Source organism: Babylonia areolata, chromosome 3, assembly GCF_041734735.1.
Source record: "Babylonia areolata isolate BAREFJ2019XMU chromosome 3, ASM4173473v1, whole genome shotgun sequence".
Taxonomy (NCBI): Eukaryota; Metazoa; Mollusca; class Gastropoda; order Neogastropoda; family Buccinidae; genus Babylonia; species Babylonia areolata.
Window position 1 is genome coordinate 27,867,869 of NC_134878.1, and position 14,279 is coordinate 27,882,147.

The 14,279-nt window shown below is 44.1% G+C and overlaps 1 protein-coding gene across 2 annotated transcripts in view; it reads right to left on the bottom strand.

The window, feature by feature from the left end:
* LOC143279910 (protein FAM135A-like) overlaps window positions 1-9,269 on the bottom strand; it is a 57,038-nt gene extending 47,769 nt beyond the window's left edge. For both annotated transcript variants that reach the window (XM_076584235.1, XM_076584236.1), the window contains exon 1: window positions 9,101-9,269. The gene's annotated coding sequence lies outside the window, so the exon portion shown is untranslated. The remainder of the gene's footprint in view (window positions 1-9,100) is intronic.
* Between the last annotated feature and the right edge of the window lie 5,010 nt (window positions 9,270-14,279).

Sequence of the window (14,279 nt, forward strand, 5' to 3'; positions counted from 1 at the left end):
AAACACATACACGTATGACGTTATGTGTACACACTGACTCTGATGACTGAGACTGATGAAAGAAACATTCATAATGAGCATGATAAACATAGTAGTTGGTATTGTTCAGCAGTTTTTGTCATCACTGATGATGGTGGATGAAGTTTCCTATTTCTTCGTCATCGTTGTCACTGATCGTTCCCACCCCACTCCCTATCGCCACCATCATTTTGCCCCCAATCCTTACCTTCACCACCATTACCTTTCCATTCCAAACCCCGTTGGATACCTCCTTACCCCCTCCCTACCCTACCACCTTGGATACTCCCTTACCCCCCTCCCTACCACACTAATTCTAATAATCACCTTCAATACAGAGAGGGAAAACTACAGTTGTGAATGTCGTCATCATGACTTGTGTTGACATGATTCTTCAGCTTTGTCGTCATCACTGAGTGGTCGTCTAGAGGTTGAGAATCCTTTCCCCCACACCACCCCATTCCCTACAATTCATTGCTGGACTGTGCTTTGCCATTGAAGCCAGCATTTAAACTTGAGCAACTTGGACTCTGATTCGTCATCTCCACTTATGTTTGCGTCGACATTTCACTAACTCAGTGCTATATTTGATCACGATGGCAACAGGTGGTCAAGACATTGATGGGCCTCTTTCTGAGGAAGAAGAGACAACTTTAGAGCAAATGTTTACGAAGTTAGGTTCACGACCAAAGTCAAATTCAAAAGAAGCTTTGAGGCAATGGATGGCAAATATTGTCTTATCACAACCATCGATGTCAGCTGACATGCTGTTAACAGCGTCGGTCAAGACCAGTAACCGGCAGCAGGGACACCATGAGTCTGCTGATACTGACACTCCTGTGGCTCAACATCTGGCTCAGCCTGTCATCAACGTCACAGGTCGCAAACCATGGCTGACAAAGTTTTGCGGCGAAGAAGGCTACGAGTAATGACGCCACCAACTTCTTAGCCTCTGTCAAGGGAACCACTCGTCACAGGACATCACTGACACTATCCAAGCTTCACTCCAAGGTAAGGCTGGTTCACTCCTGGTCAGCCTTGGCCCTGATGCTACAGTGGACGAGATACAAACAAAGCTTGACAGCATTTATGGACAAGTGGACAAAGACGCTGATGTGTTGACTGCTTTCTACAGCGCATGACAGGGACAGTTCGAGATAGTGGCTGACTGGAGCTGCAGGATTGAGGGCCTGTTTGGTCATGTGCACAGACTTTCAGACATCAATGGAGGAACTGATGAGGCACTGCAGCAGATGTTCTGTACAGGACTTCGGCAGGAACTCAAGGATGCATCCGCATATCAGTTCGACACCATCAAGTCCTTCGACGAGCTTTGTAAAGCAATACGACATGTCAAAAAACAACATCCTCTTGTACCCGTAAAAAATGGAGAAAACAGAATGTAACCCTACACAAAGCCAGCACAGGAAAGACCACTCTGAATCATTGGAGGCCATGGTCAAACAGCTTTCATCTGAGTTGAAGGCACTGAAACAAGAAATCAAATCAGTCCACAGCAAGAAGCCTGTGGATACCCAACACAGTGAAAGCAATGACCACAGTCAAACATTGGGTCAAAACCGCCAGACAAGTAACAACCAAGCATCAGACAACCCAGCTTGGTGCAAGGGACAGCACAGCTCTTGGCAGGGAGGACGAATACGTGATAACCATCAACATGGAGAGGTTGCCTGCTACCGCTGTGTAGAGCCAGGTCACATCAGAAGTGGCTGCAGGACGAGCATCAAACATCTGTGACATAAGCAGGATTTTTTACATTAGCCTTCAGATCGGGGCATCTGCAAGGCAAACACAGCAAGCCCCAATGCCATGAACAATTTGCACAGGAAGACACAGACACCACTGATCTGGTCGGAACTGCCAACGAGGCAAGTGTCTGTGCAGAGGGAATAGAGATAGCGGCGCTTCTGGACACTGGATTGTCGGTCTTGACAGTGAGCGAGCACTTCCACAATACCCACCTTGCTCAACTGGAAATTCAGGATATCAAGGGTCTGTTGAGTGTGGAGTGTGCTGATGGAAACACTCTTCCATATGTTGGATTCATTAAAGCTGATTTGGCGGCACCTGGACTCAGCACCAACCCCAGCCATGCCTCTTACTGGTGGTGCCCACTACCACGTACAACCAGAAGACTCTATTCTTGCTGGGAACCAATTTCCTTTATAGAATAAGCGAAGAATGTCAGAAACAGCATGGCACCCAGTACCTGCAGCACAATGTTTGTCAGTCACCATGGTACCTGGCCCTATGGTGCCTGACACTAAGGGAGAGACAGCTGGCAAAGAATAAGAACTGTGTCACCTTGATACACTCTGCAGAGAAGTTCAGGAGAATGGTGAGACCTAACGAGACGGTTACCATAAGCGGTTTCATCGACAAGGCACAGCCATACCACAGAACATGCGCTCTGCTGCAGCCACTGCATAACGTCAATGTCGAACTCAACCTTCAACCCTCCCTGATATGTTATCATGGCAGGAAAACTGGCAATGTTGACATCACCCTTTCTAACATCTCTATGCGCACAGTGACCATAAACTCAAGAGCATTACTACTGTGTGAGGTTCAGCCAGTGGAAATCACAAGTCTTGAGGACCAACCACAGGAAATCCAGGATGGTTTACTCACCCTGGTTGATGTCGATGGAAAGCGACTCTCTCCAGAAGAACAGCAGAGGAGCATCAATCTTCTCGTCGAAAATGAAGATTTGTTCTCATCTTCAGACGTAAACGTGGGTTGGGGACTCGTGTCACACAGTTTATCGACCTACACAATGCACGTCACTTCAATTGAAGTTCAAACAGCGCCACAGACTGATTCCACCATTGATGCTTGATGAAGTGCGCACAAACCTTCAAGGACTTCTGGCCGCTGGCATCATCCGCAGCTCTCACAGCCCATGGTCATCCAACCAACATCGTCCTGGCACGCCACAAGGATGGCCAGTTAAGGCTGTGTACTGACTTCGGCAGCTTAACGAGAGGACAGTGAAAGACTTGTATGCTCTGCCACAAGTCGAGGAGATATTAGACTGTCTGTCAGGATGTGAGTACTTCACTGTGTTGGACATGAAGTCAGGGTACTACCAGATCGAGCTGGAAGAAGAGCACAAAGAACGCACCGCCTTCACTATAGGTCCACTGGGCTTTTTTGAGTATAATCATCTCCCCTTTGGATTGACCAACAGCCCAGCCACATACCAGCGCATGATGGAAGATGTCCTTGGTGACCTACACATGAAGACGTGTCTCATTTATCTTGACGACATCATCATATTCTCATGAACATAAGAAGAAAACCTCAAACGCCTCCGACAAGTATTTCAGCGCATCCGCAATGCAGGATTGAAGCTGGCACCTAAAAAGTGCCGATTCTTCTATGAAAAGGTGGTGTATGTCGGGCATCAGGTCTTCAAGGACGGCATTGCGCTAGACCCCAACAAGATAGCCTGCATCAATGAATGGCCAACACCCAAGACACCTGAAGACGCTCGCCAGTACCTTGGCTTTGCTGGATACTACCGGAAGTTCGTCAAGAACTTTTCCTGGATTGCAGCACCACTCTCTGCTCTCATGCTAACACCAACGAAGAAGAAGAAGAAAAGGGCAAAGAGTAACCCGGTGTAACAGGCCAGATCTTACCCTGGCCAGATCTTACCCCCGTAAGAACTGGCCTAGGCCAGAGTTTACCCCCGTAAGAACTGGCCCAGGCCAGAGTTTATCCCCGTAAGAACTGGCCTGGGCGACACCTTACCCGGGGTAATGTTTGGCCTAGGCCAGTTTATATCCCCTGGGCCATTTCTTACCCCCTCCCTTTTTCTCTGAAATACATTGATATTTGAAGAGTGCCAAGATTAACAACATTAGAATGAAGGGTATGTGAACTGCGAGAAATTTATTTCACACAATAGTTATTACCAATGGGCTTTTATTCAAAACTGGAAAGTTATCAATGAACTTGTTGCCTGGATAAAACTGTTGTCTTATTTGCAATTAAAATTTTCGATATGGAACACCTGTTTTAACTGATATTATCTTTGAACATGAAGTTCGTTCCTAGAGACGTTCAGTCGTTCTGATGTACAGTGACTGCTTTTGATGAATTATGCTTAGTAATCTTGAGTTGGAAATAGAAAGAGGGAGATGTAGTGGCACACCACGAGAGTTTGTAAGGTTTGTAATATGGCTGTGATTGGGGATGAGTTCTATCTTATAATGGAATGCACAAAATATAATGACTTCCGAGACATGCGTGTGCATGAAAAAATATTTGTCTCCGAAGTCGGTTTTCATTTTTGTTTTTTGGGGTTTTTTTTGTTTTTTGTTCATAGAAAGCAGATGGAATTTGTTAGCTATAACTATAAGTTGTCCGCGGTTAATGGTGGTCAGCAGTGGTCCATATATAGTGGTCAGTGGTGGTCAATAGTGCTCTGTGATTGTGGTCAGCAGTGGTCAGCAGTAGTCAGTGGTAGTCAGCGGTCAGCAGTGGACAGTAATAGGCAACGGTGGTTATTAGTGGATAGTGATGGTAGCAGAAGTCAGTGGTCAGTTGTGGTCAGCAGTGGTCAGTGCTGGGCAGTGATGGTCAGTTTCAGAAGTGGTCAGTGGTCAACTGGTTAGTGGTCAGAAGCGGTCAGCAGTGGTCAGAGGTCAATAGTCATAAGTGGTCAGTATATAGGGGTCAGTGGTTGCTTCTGGTCGGTCAGTGGTTAGCGGTTGTAAGTGATCAGTAGTGCTAGTAGTCAGTGGTGGCCAATGGTAGTCAGCTGTCAGTAGTGGTCAGTGTTGCTCAGCAGCGGTCAGTGGTGGCCAGCATTAGTCAGTGGGTATCAGTGGTCAATGGATGTCAGTGGTCAATAATGGTTAGTGGTCAGTATATGGTGGCCAGCAGTCGTCAGTTGTGGTCAATGGTTAGCGGTGATCAGCAGTAGTCAGTGGTCAGTGGTGGGCAGCAGTGGATAACGGTCAGCAGTGGTCAGTAGTAGTCAGTGGACTGTAGTGGTCAGTAGTGGTAAGCGGTGGTCACTGGGTAGTGGTTGTCAGTGACCAGCAGTGGTCAGCTCGCAGTTAACAAAATCAAAAACAAAAAACCAGGACGTCTTGATAATGCACAAATGTGACAAAACAACGCAATCTGAAGACTTTGACGTAGTGGTCAGCAGTGGCAAGTACTGGTCAGTAATGGCCAACAGTATAGTGAAATCCTGCTAAAACGTTTCAATATTGCATACAATGTGATGCAAGCTGAACTCTGATAGTGGTCATACAGTGGTCAAACATCTTCAAAGACATAACGTACAAATGCGACAACATAATGCAGTCTGAGCACTCTTGAACTGTGGTCAACTATGGTCAGGTGTGGGGGAACATAGACCTGGGGGAACTTAGACCTAGGGGGATATAGACCTGGGAGAACTTAGACCTGGGGAAACATAGACATGCTCCCCTGCACTGCATGCCAACTAGGTCACTGTTAACCTCTCTGATGTTGTCTGAAAGCGAGCATGATGTGAGCGGGCGTGGAATGGCACGTGAAGGACATTACGAGTATGTCTGTGGATGGATGGGGGTGGTGGTGTGTGTCTGTTTGTCTCTGTGTGTGAACATAGACGCTAGCGTCAAAAACAGGATTGGTTAAGTCAGCGCCACCTTTGGGAGACTCCTTGAAAACGTCTGGGAGCGGAGACAACTCAGCTCTACCACTAAGCTGAAGGTCTACTGTGCAGTGGTCCTTACCACCCTCCTTTACGCCAGCAAGACCTGGACTGTCTACAGCAGACACGCCAAACAGCTCAACCTGAGCTGCCTCTGCAGACTCCTCCACATCAGGTGGCAGGTCAAAGTCCCCGACACAAAAGTCCTGGAATGAGCTGGCCTCTGCAGCGTCTAAACCCTTCTGCACAATGTCCAAGCCAAGTGGGCTGGACATGTGGTGAGAATGTCAGACAGCCGACTGTCTAATCAGCTGCTGTGTCAGGGCAAGCACTCAGTTGGAGGACAGAAGAAACGCTACCAAGACTGCCTCAAAGCATCCCTCAAAGTCCTGGGCATCGACATCAACACTTGGGAGACACTTGCTCTGGACCATCCAGCTTGGCACAGCATAATCACCACAAAAGCCCGTGCAGCTGAAGCCAGGCGCATCACCGAGGTGCAACGGAAGCGTGCTGTGCGCAAGGCCCAAGCAGCATCCACTGCCACAGAAGCATCATCTGGTAGTTATCAACACATATTGGTGATTACAGACCACTTTACCAGATATACACAGGTGATTCCTGCCAGGAACCAGATGGTAAGGATTACCGCTGAAGCCCTGTTCAACCACTTCATAGTGCATTACAGCCTTCCACAGCGCCTACACTTGGATCTGGGAGCCATTTTCGAGGGACGAGTTATTAGACAGCTGTGCGATATCGCGGCCAAGGACAAATCTGGAACATCAGTTTACCACCCCATGGGCAACAGAATGACTGAGCGGTTCAACCATACATTACTGGCCTTGTTGGGAACACTGGAACCTGAACAGTAGAAATGCTGGCACAAGCATGTCCCATTGCACATTCATGCATACAACTGCATGGCACACCAGAGTACTGGCCACTCGCCCTACAACCTAATGTCTGGCCGCTATCCCAGACAGCCAATCGATGTCATCTTTGGCACTGAGTGCAACAGCCAAAGCAGGAACCACACGGCCCACATCGCCGATCTCCACCAACGACTGCAGGATGCATACCAGATGGCATCGCAGGCAGCAGGCCGAGCACAGGTGAGGCAGAAAATGCACTATGACCATTGAGCATGTGGAGCAACGCTGAAGCCTGGTGATCGGGTGCTTGTGAACACAAGTTAGCCGACAAGTGGGAGGAGGACGTCTACATCGTAGCGTCGCATTCCCAATGCTGACGTCCCCATGTACAGCTTGTACAAGGAGAGTGACCCCTCCAAACGCAAACGAACTCTCCACCACAATCACTTGCTGCCCATCGGTTCAGTACTGATGGAATTGCTGTGGGAGAGTCAGAAAGGAATGAGAGCCAAGGAAGCGACCAGAGAAGCGCTGGCACCACAAGGTCATTGTAGCATGACCGACCATGCCCTCACTGGTCACTTCTTACCACCCACTGATCCCAACCAGGACACTGATGGTGATGAAGTAGATGCTGATATCGTGGTGCAGCTAGGTCCAAGAGGGGACAACGCAACTGCAGCCCCACCAGCTACAGAACAGACACTGGCACCAGATGGGAGCAGCAAGCCACCCGCAGACGCTGATGGTGATGACCAGTCAGCCCACTGAGGGCGCAGAGGATAATAAAGACGAGGCAAGCGGTAACGATGATGCGTCTGATCAGACAGCGTCAAATGATGCTGAAGAGGATGAAGGAGGTAACATCCAAGAGCAGTCCAATGAGCCTGGGAACAAGGTCATGGAAGAAGAACTGGGAGTACTGCCGCCGTGTCACAGTTCACATGTCAGGAGACAACCTGATAGGGATCACTGGTAGTAATCACGCATTGATTGCAAAAGAGAGGATCACACTTCTCTCTGACTTCCTACAAACTGACACTGTAAAACTAGACTCCAAGGACGTCACACAACTCCTTGCCATGGTGTCAAAATTAGATAAGTAGAGACAGTTGTAGGATACCCACATTTTGATTGCATCTGCCAGAAATATGTTGTAAATATTTTTTTATATATTAATTTGGCTTGCTACATTATTTGGAATTTTGACTGAGTTAAGCGTAATTCTCTTGATCAAAGTAGATTTTTCTCTTTGCACAGGTGATATACGGGTTGCGCATAGTTGATTACTTGCAAGGCATTTTTTAACGTGAAGTTTACTGCTCCAGAAAAAAAATGTTTTGCTTTAAGAAGCAATGATTATTTACATCAGTCAAAGACCTCAGTTATGGCTGGCTGAAGTATACGTTCCGTAGATATTTTGGACACATATATATATATTTGTCTGCTTGGAACCACACATTCCATTTGATTGTGTATTTAGGTCGTAGGATTATGATCTGGCGCATACCTGGATAATGCAGTTTGTAGGTTATTCTTAGAGTCTGTTTTATAGCGAGATAGCAGTTCCCTATAGTGTGTAAATTTGATCATGTATTTTCAATGGAACATATATAGTTGTTTCTATTTTTTGATAACATGTATTGTTGGTAAATCTGTTCTATTTTTCGGTAATGTTTTGCATTTCTGCGGGAATCCCTAATGTCAACTTCCAAGCACAAAGAATCAGCATGCTTATGACTGTATGACTCAACATGCTTACAAGAGCATGTCTGCCAAAAAAAAAAAAAAATGTGGATTTGGCAAAATGTTAGGACATGAGTGTAGCAACTGAATCTGTGTCCAAATTACGTACAATAACCCTTAAAAAATAAAAAAAAATTTCAAGTTGAAAACCACAGAAAATGTATCACAACATTTACTGGGGGTGATAGTGTTTTGATATACACAAAAACTATAAAAACTAAGTTACCTGAATTTAAGACAGAAAAAAAATAATTCTAGAACTGTTTATACCACGTATCTTATCACAAGAAATATGTGGGCTGATGCCTGCTGGTTTGCCACTTGCTGGGTAGCCTGGCCCACCATACTATTACTGAGGTATGTAGCTAGAATGGAGTTTCACGTTCGCCTCATTTACCTTCCCCATTCACAGACTCACGGTTTACTGACCCGTAACCTTTGTTTACTCCACCCGACCCCCCACACACCCTCACAACGTCATCGCCTGGGGGGACCACGCCTCAAAACAGCTTTGCAAATTGTCGTCTGCAATCCAACGAGAAGAATGCAGGTTTCTCATTTTGCCAGGAACCAGACTCAAGGTACCTTGTTGTGGAACAGCTGCCTTTCTTTCACGGCTTCTTGGGAGAAGTTGTTATATACAAGTACGTTGCAAAGAATGAGAACAAGCCTTGCTATGCCAAAGAAAAAACGAACTTATTTGTGCAGTGAGATGCTTTTTCATTGACGTCACATGTCAGAGTAAATCGCACAGTGCCACTTACCGAGTGCTGTCCTCACTCACCAATTTATGTGGACCACTGGGATTTCCGCGGATATTACATCCTGGGCGGCGTCAAAGCTCACTCCATTGTGATCATTCCATGAAAGAAGAGCAAAGATAAAATCGATGAGAACACAGGCAAGCACGGAATGACTGGTTTGGCTGTCGCACCGATATCGGTGTCAAGCTCCAATGAGTTCACGCATGCGTCTCCACGATTGTTTCCCTTTGCGACTTCCGGGCGAGCCAATGAGGTTGCTAAGCAACCTGGAAAGATGCACTTCGATGCCTGTCGAATTTCAAAGGAAATAAATTCAGCCGATCCTAGATGTGTGTCTGTCAGGATCTAAACAAACTACTTCTCAAGAAAGTCTTTTGGATATCTTGATAAATTGATGTCCTTTGTGTGGCATGCATCAAACACCGCACGCAAAAGAATTACCCAATATCCTTGGATCATCCTTGTCAAAACAAAATTATATGTGTGTATCTGGCTGTTTGTATGCTTCTGTGTGTCTCTGTATGTATCTGTATCTACATGTCACATGAGATAAGAGAGACATGTTATTCTACACACACTGGCACACACACACACACACACACACACACACACACACACACACACACACACACACACACACACACACACACACACACACACACACACTCACACACACACACACACAAACACACAAACACACACTAACACACATGAGAGAGGAACAGGGAAAGTAGTGATGATTTCAGGCATGGGTGAGGTGGGGGAGATGATAGATTTTCGTCTAAGATCACAAATGTGGATAGATGTTAAGCAAAAGAAAGAACACACACACACACACACACACACACACACACACACACACACACACACACACACACACACACACACACACACACACACTAACACTAACACTAACACTAACACTAACACAGAGGTGAAAATGTTTTAAAACAACTCATTAGTCTACATAGAAGAGCCTTAAGGCTGATACATCTGAAATCTTCGTCATTAACTGTCTCTGATTACAAAGATTTAGGTATTCTGCCATTGAAATGGAAACTCATTCATAATAAGACGCTTTTCATGTTTAAGATAATGTCTGGTTTTGCTTCTCCGTATCTAAAACAAAGATTCCGTACAAGTACTATACGTAACAACAACAAGATCATGGTACCACTGCCAAGAACTGATTTATTCAAATTGAGTCTCACTTACTCTGGCGGTTGCCTCTGGAACAACATCTTAATAATGTTCATACAAGTTTCACTGTGTTCAAGAAAAGGTATCATGAATACCTGATGGAAAAATTAGCAAATTCTGTTCAGTATACTTAGTTGTTATGTCATATGATAGTACTGTATTACACCACATGTCTCACTCTGTCTCTCTGTCGGTTTTTTTGTTTTTTGTTTTTTTTTTCCTCTCTCTCTCTCTCGCTCCGCATTTTTATAAATTACGTGTTGTTTCTTATAAATATGATGCTTATTATAATGTTGTTTCTTTTCTCGTTTTTCTATGAATTTGTTAACATTTACTCATTTCTTGGGGTCTTCTTCATACCTTTTCTTTAGACATTTTTCCCTTTCGAGGGCTGGAGAAAGCAATTGTTTGCTTACTCTAATCCTATCGGAAATAAAATACATTCATTCATTCATTTATTTCTTCCTTCCTTCCTTCCTTCATTCATTCATTCATTCTCTCTCTCTTTCTCTCTTTCTCTCTCTCTCTCTCTCTCTCTCTCTCTCTCTCTCTCTCTCTCTCTCATTCACTTACTCTATCTCTCTCATTATTTTCATATGCATTGTTGTCATGAACGCAGGTATCATGATTATGCACTTGCAAATGCTTACAGTGCAATTGAGTGTATTTGAATGTCACGTATGTTTTTCTATAACCTTTTGTTATCTTGTGAACATTTGATTTCATTTCTATTTGCCCTGGCTGGATGTAAAAAAAGCATATACATGCTTATTCCACTTCCCTCATTAAAAAAAAGATTCGTTCGTTCGTTCGTTCGCTCTCTCTCTCTCTCTCTCTCTCTCTCTCTCTCTCTCTCTCTCTCTCTGCAGAACCACACCTCATTGGATAGATTTAGAAATGCATGTCATTCTCATTTAATAAAAGAAGTTGCCGACACCTTCAAATGATTTTGTTCGAAGTTCTCTCGGTATTCCTTTTGTTGCATTTGCCCTTGTGTCAGATTAGGATGCACTCAGTGTTTTTTTGTGTTTTTTTGTGTGTTTTTGTTGTTGTTGTTGTTGTTTGTTTGTTTGTTTGTTGTTTTTTTGTTTTTGTTTTTTGTTTGTTTGTTTGTTTGTTTTTTTAATCTACTCCAAAAACCATTAATTGCTTTCTGAGTGTTTTGGTGTTGTTCTGCCTGCACAGACAATAATCATTGATGATTCTTTAATTTCTGGTGTCTTCCCTGATGTATAGAAAACTGCGCTTGTTACACTCCTGCTAAGAAAAGGCCACTCTGGATCCGTAGTCACAATGACCACTGATGTTTTCGCCCTGCATCCAACATTTCTTTTGTTGTTCTCTCCAAGCTTTCAAATCATTTCGCATCAAGTAAACTCTTCCCTTCTTTACAGATCTTCCCACAGCACTGAAAATGCTTTGTTGAAAGTGGTAAATGACCTTTTACTGTCTGTTGGTGAAGGCATCTGTCTGTGTTGAACTTGCTTGACCTGTCGGCTGCGTTCGACACAATAGACAACAGCATAGATTACTTCTTTTCCAAGCTTGAGTATATATTTTGGATTCATTCAAAAGTTCTGAGCTGGTTTTCTTCATACTTGTACAACCGCTTCCAGACTGTGTTGGCTCTGTTAAAAGCTTTCAGCCTGATCCAACCCTGATCTTCTACGGTGTCCTAGGCCCCGTTCAGTTTATTGTTTACATCACTCCCCTTTCTGCTGTCATTTCTGGCTATTCAGTTACTCGCTACTCTTTTGCTGATAATACTCAACCCCAGAAGCGTATATAACCTAACCAAATAGACAGTCTGATTCAGTCAAAGCGAGATTGCATTACTGATGTTAAAACCTGGATGCCATTCAACATACTCAAGTGAAATGATGGGGGGGGGGGAATGAAAATTTAATTATATTTTTATGAATGTTCACATTTTCTCTCTTTCGTCGTTGGTGGTGCCACAGTTCAGTTTTCTAAATCAAGCAAAGAACCTCGAATCCATTCTTGATTCAAACCTAAGTATGCACGTTCATGTGATGAATCTGATACGCACAGTCAGTTGTGTACTTCGACGGATTAACTCTGTCCGTCAATACTTTTCTGCTGATACTACAAAAACTCTTACTTCAGCTTTTGTGTTGCGGTGTATGTAGCGATTTAGAAAACAACAACAACTTCAAAACAGTTATGGCTACCTTACTCTCAGAGTCCCACGTACTGATCACATTTTTCCTCACCTCCGTACTCTGCGCTGGCTTCCCGCTGAGGCGAGAATCAAAGTTCCGTGTCTGTGCTTTTCTGCTTGCCACTCCACTGGACCTACCTATCATTCTTGATTTTATCATTGCTTACAATCCCCCAAGAACTCTCCGTTCTATCTCAGACTGTTTCTTTCTGAAAATTCCTCGTGTCACTCAAGAAACTATGGACTGAACGCTTTTTCCTCTTTGCTGCTCGATCCTCGTGGCCTAGAACAATTAGCCTCCTGCGTTATATCCGTTCATCTCGTCTCTCTCCACCAAAAACCTGATATTTTCAGAACCTACCTGTAAGCACTCTCGGTTTCACACTTCTCCATTACCGTCTCATGCCTGTCAGCTCATTTGGCATATATGAGGAAGGAGAGAGGAGGGTGCGGGGAATGGATAGGGGCATCGGTCCAGCTCAAGAGATACAGGTATCTGTATTGTTAATCAGGAAATCTGAGCAACACCCCAAAGTGTATAAGACAAATGGACGGCGCTCGACTGTGTGTGTTCCCAGTCTGTCCACTTGAACCCATAGCACATTTAACACTTAGCAGGAGCTGGACACAGGCCGAAAAAAACCACAATGATTTTTGCTTCTGATCGAGTTCGAACTCGTTCCCTTCAGGGCTTCAGTCCACTGCGCTAACCACTTTACCACATGGTAACATCAATCATTTGTGAGTCATTTATCTTTCAGTTAAGGCAGACTTCTCAAAAAGTTAAGGACCACTTCACCACATGGTAACATCAATCATTTGTGAGTCATATATCTTTCAGTTATTGTAGACTTCTCAAAAAGTTGAGGAATTCTTCCCCACATGGTAACATCAATCATTTGTGAGTCAGTCATCTATCGGTTACCTTAGACTTCTGCCCTCCAAAGCGTCAGTCAACAGCGCTAACCATTTTACCGCATAGTAACATCAATCATTTGTGAGTCATTTATCTTTCAGTGACTTTAGACGTCTCAAAATGTTAAGGACCACTTTCCATACGGACGTCAATCAAAGGCGAATAAATAAAATAATCCAAGAATAAAGTGCAAAGATAAATTATTGTCTTTTTGGTATCCCCCCCCCCCCCCCCCCCCCCCCCTGGTTACTATTGGATATCATTCACCAAAACAACAACAACAACAACAACGAAAACTTTTCCACAAATGTAAATCAAAGAGAGATAAACCAGATAATGTCATGTTGGCTAGACATTAAACTCAATAATCAGAGAACGAAACTAAAAAATAAGATCAGTGCAGCAATAAGAACACAATTGCGTACAGAATATGCAAGGTCAGCTACAAATCTAAAAGTCTGAGAAACACAGAGAAAGTGGTCACTCCCAACTGTCAGCAACGGGTGTGTCCACCTTTACTGGCCAAGCAGGTGCGAAACCAACTGGAGTTGATGACCAGGAGGATGTGTTATCGTTGTTTGAGGCGGGAAGCCTGTACAAGATGACTAGCAACGGGAAAACAAAGTGTATTGATGACATGGATGGTCATTCAAAGCCTATTAATCGAACTTGCACAGAAGGCCATGTGACAGACTTGACATATCCCCGTCTGATAAGAAAAAAACAACAAACAAACAATAAACAAAACCAAAAAAAAAAACAACAAAAAACAAAGCCAAACAAACAAATAACAACAACAACAACAAAAACCGTATTCAGTTTCCATGAAATTTGACTCGTCTGTTTTTTATTTAAAAAAAAAAAAAACAAAAAAAAAACACATATATATATATATATATAT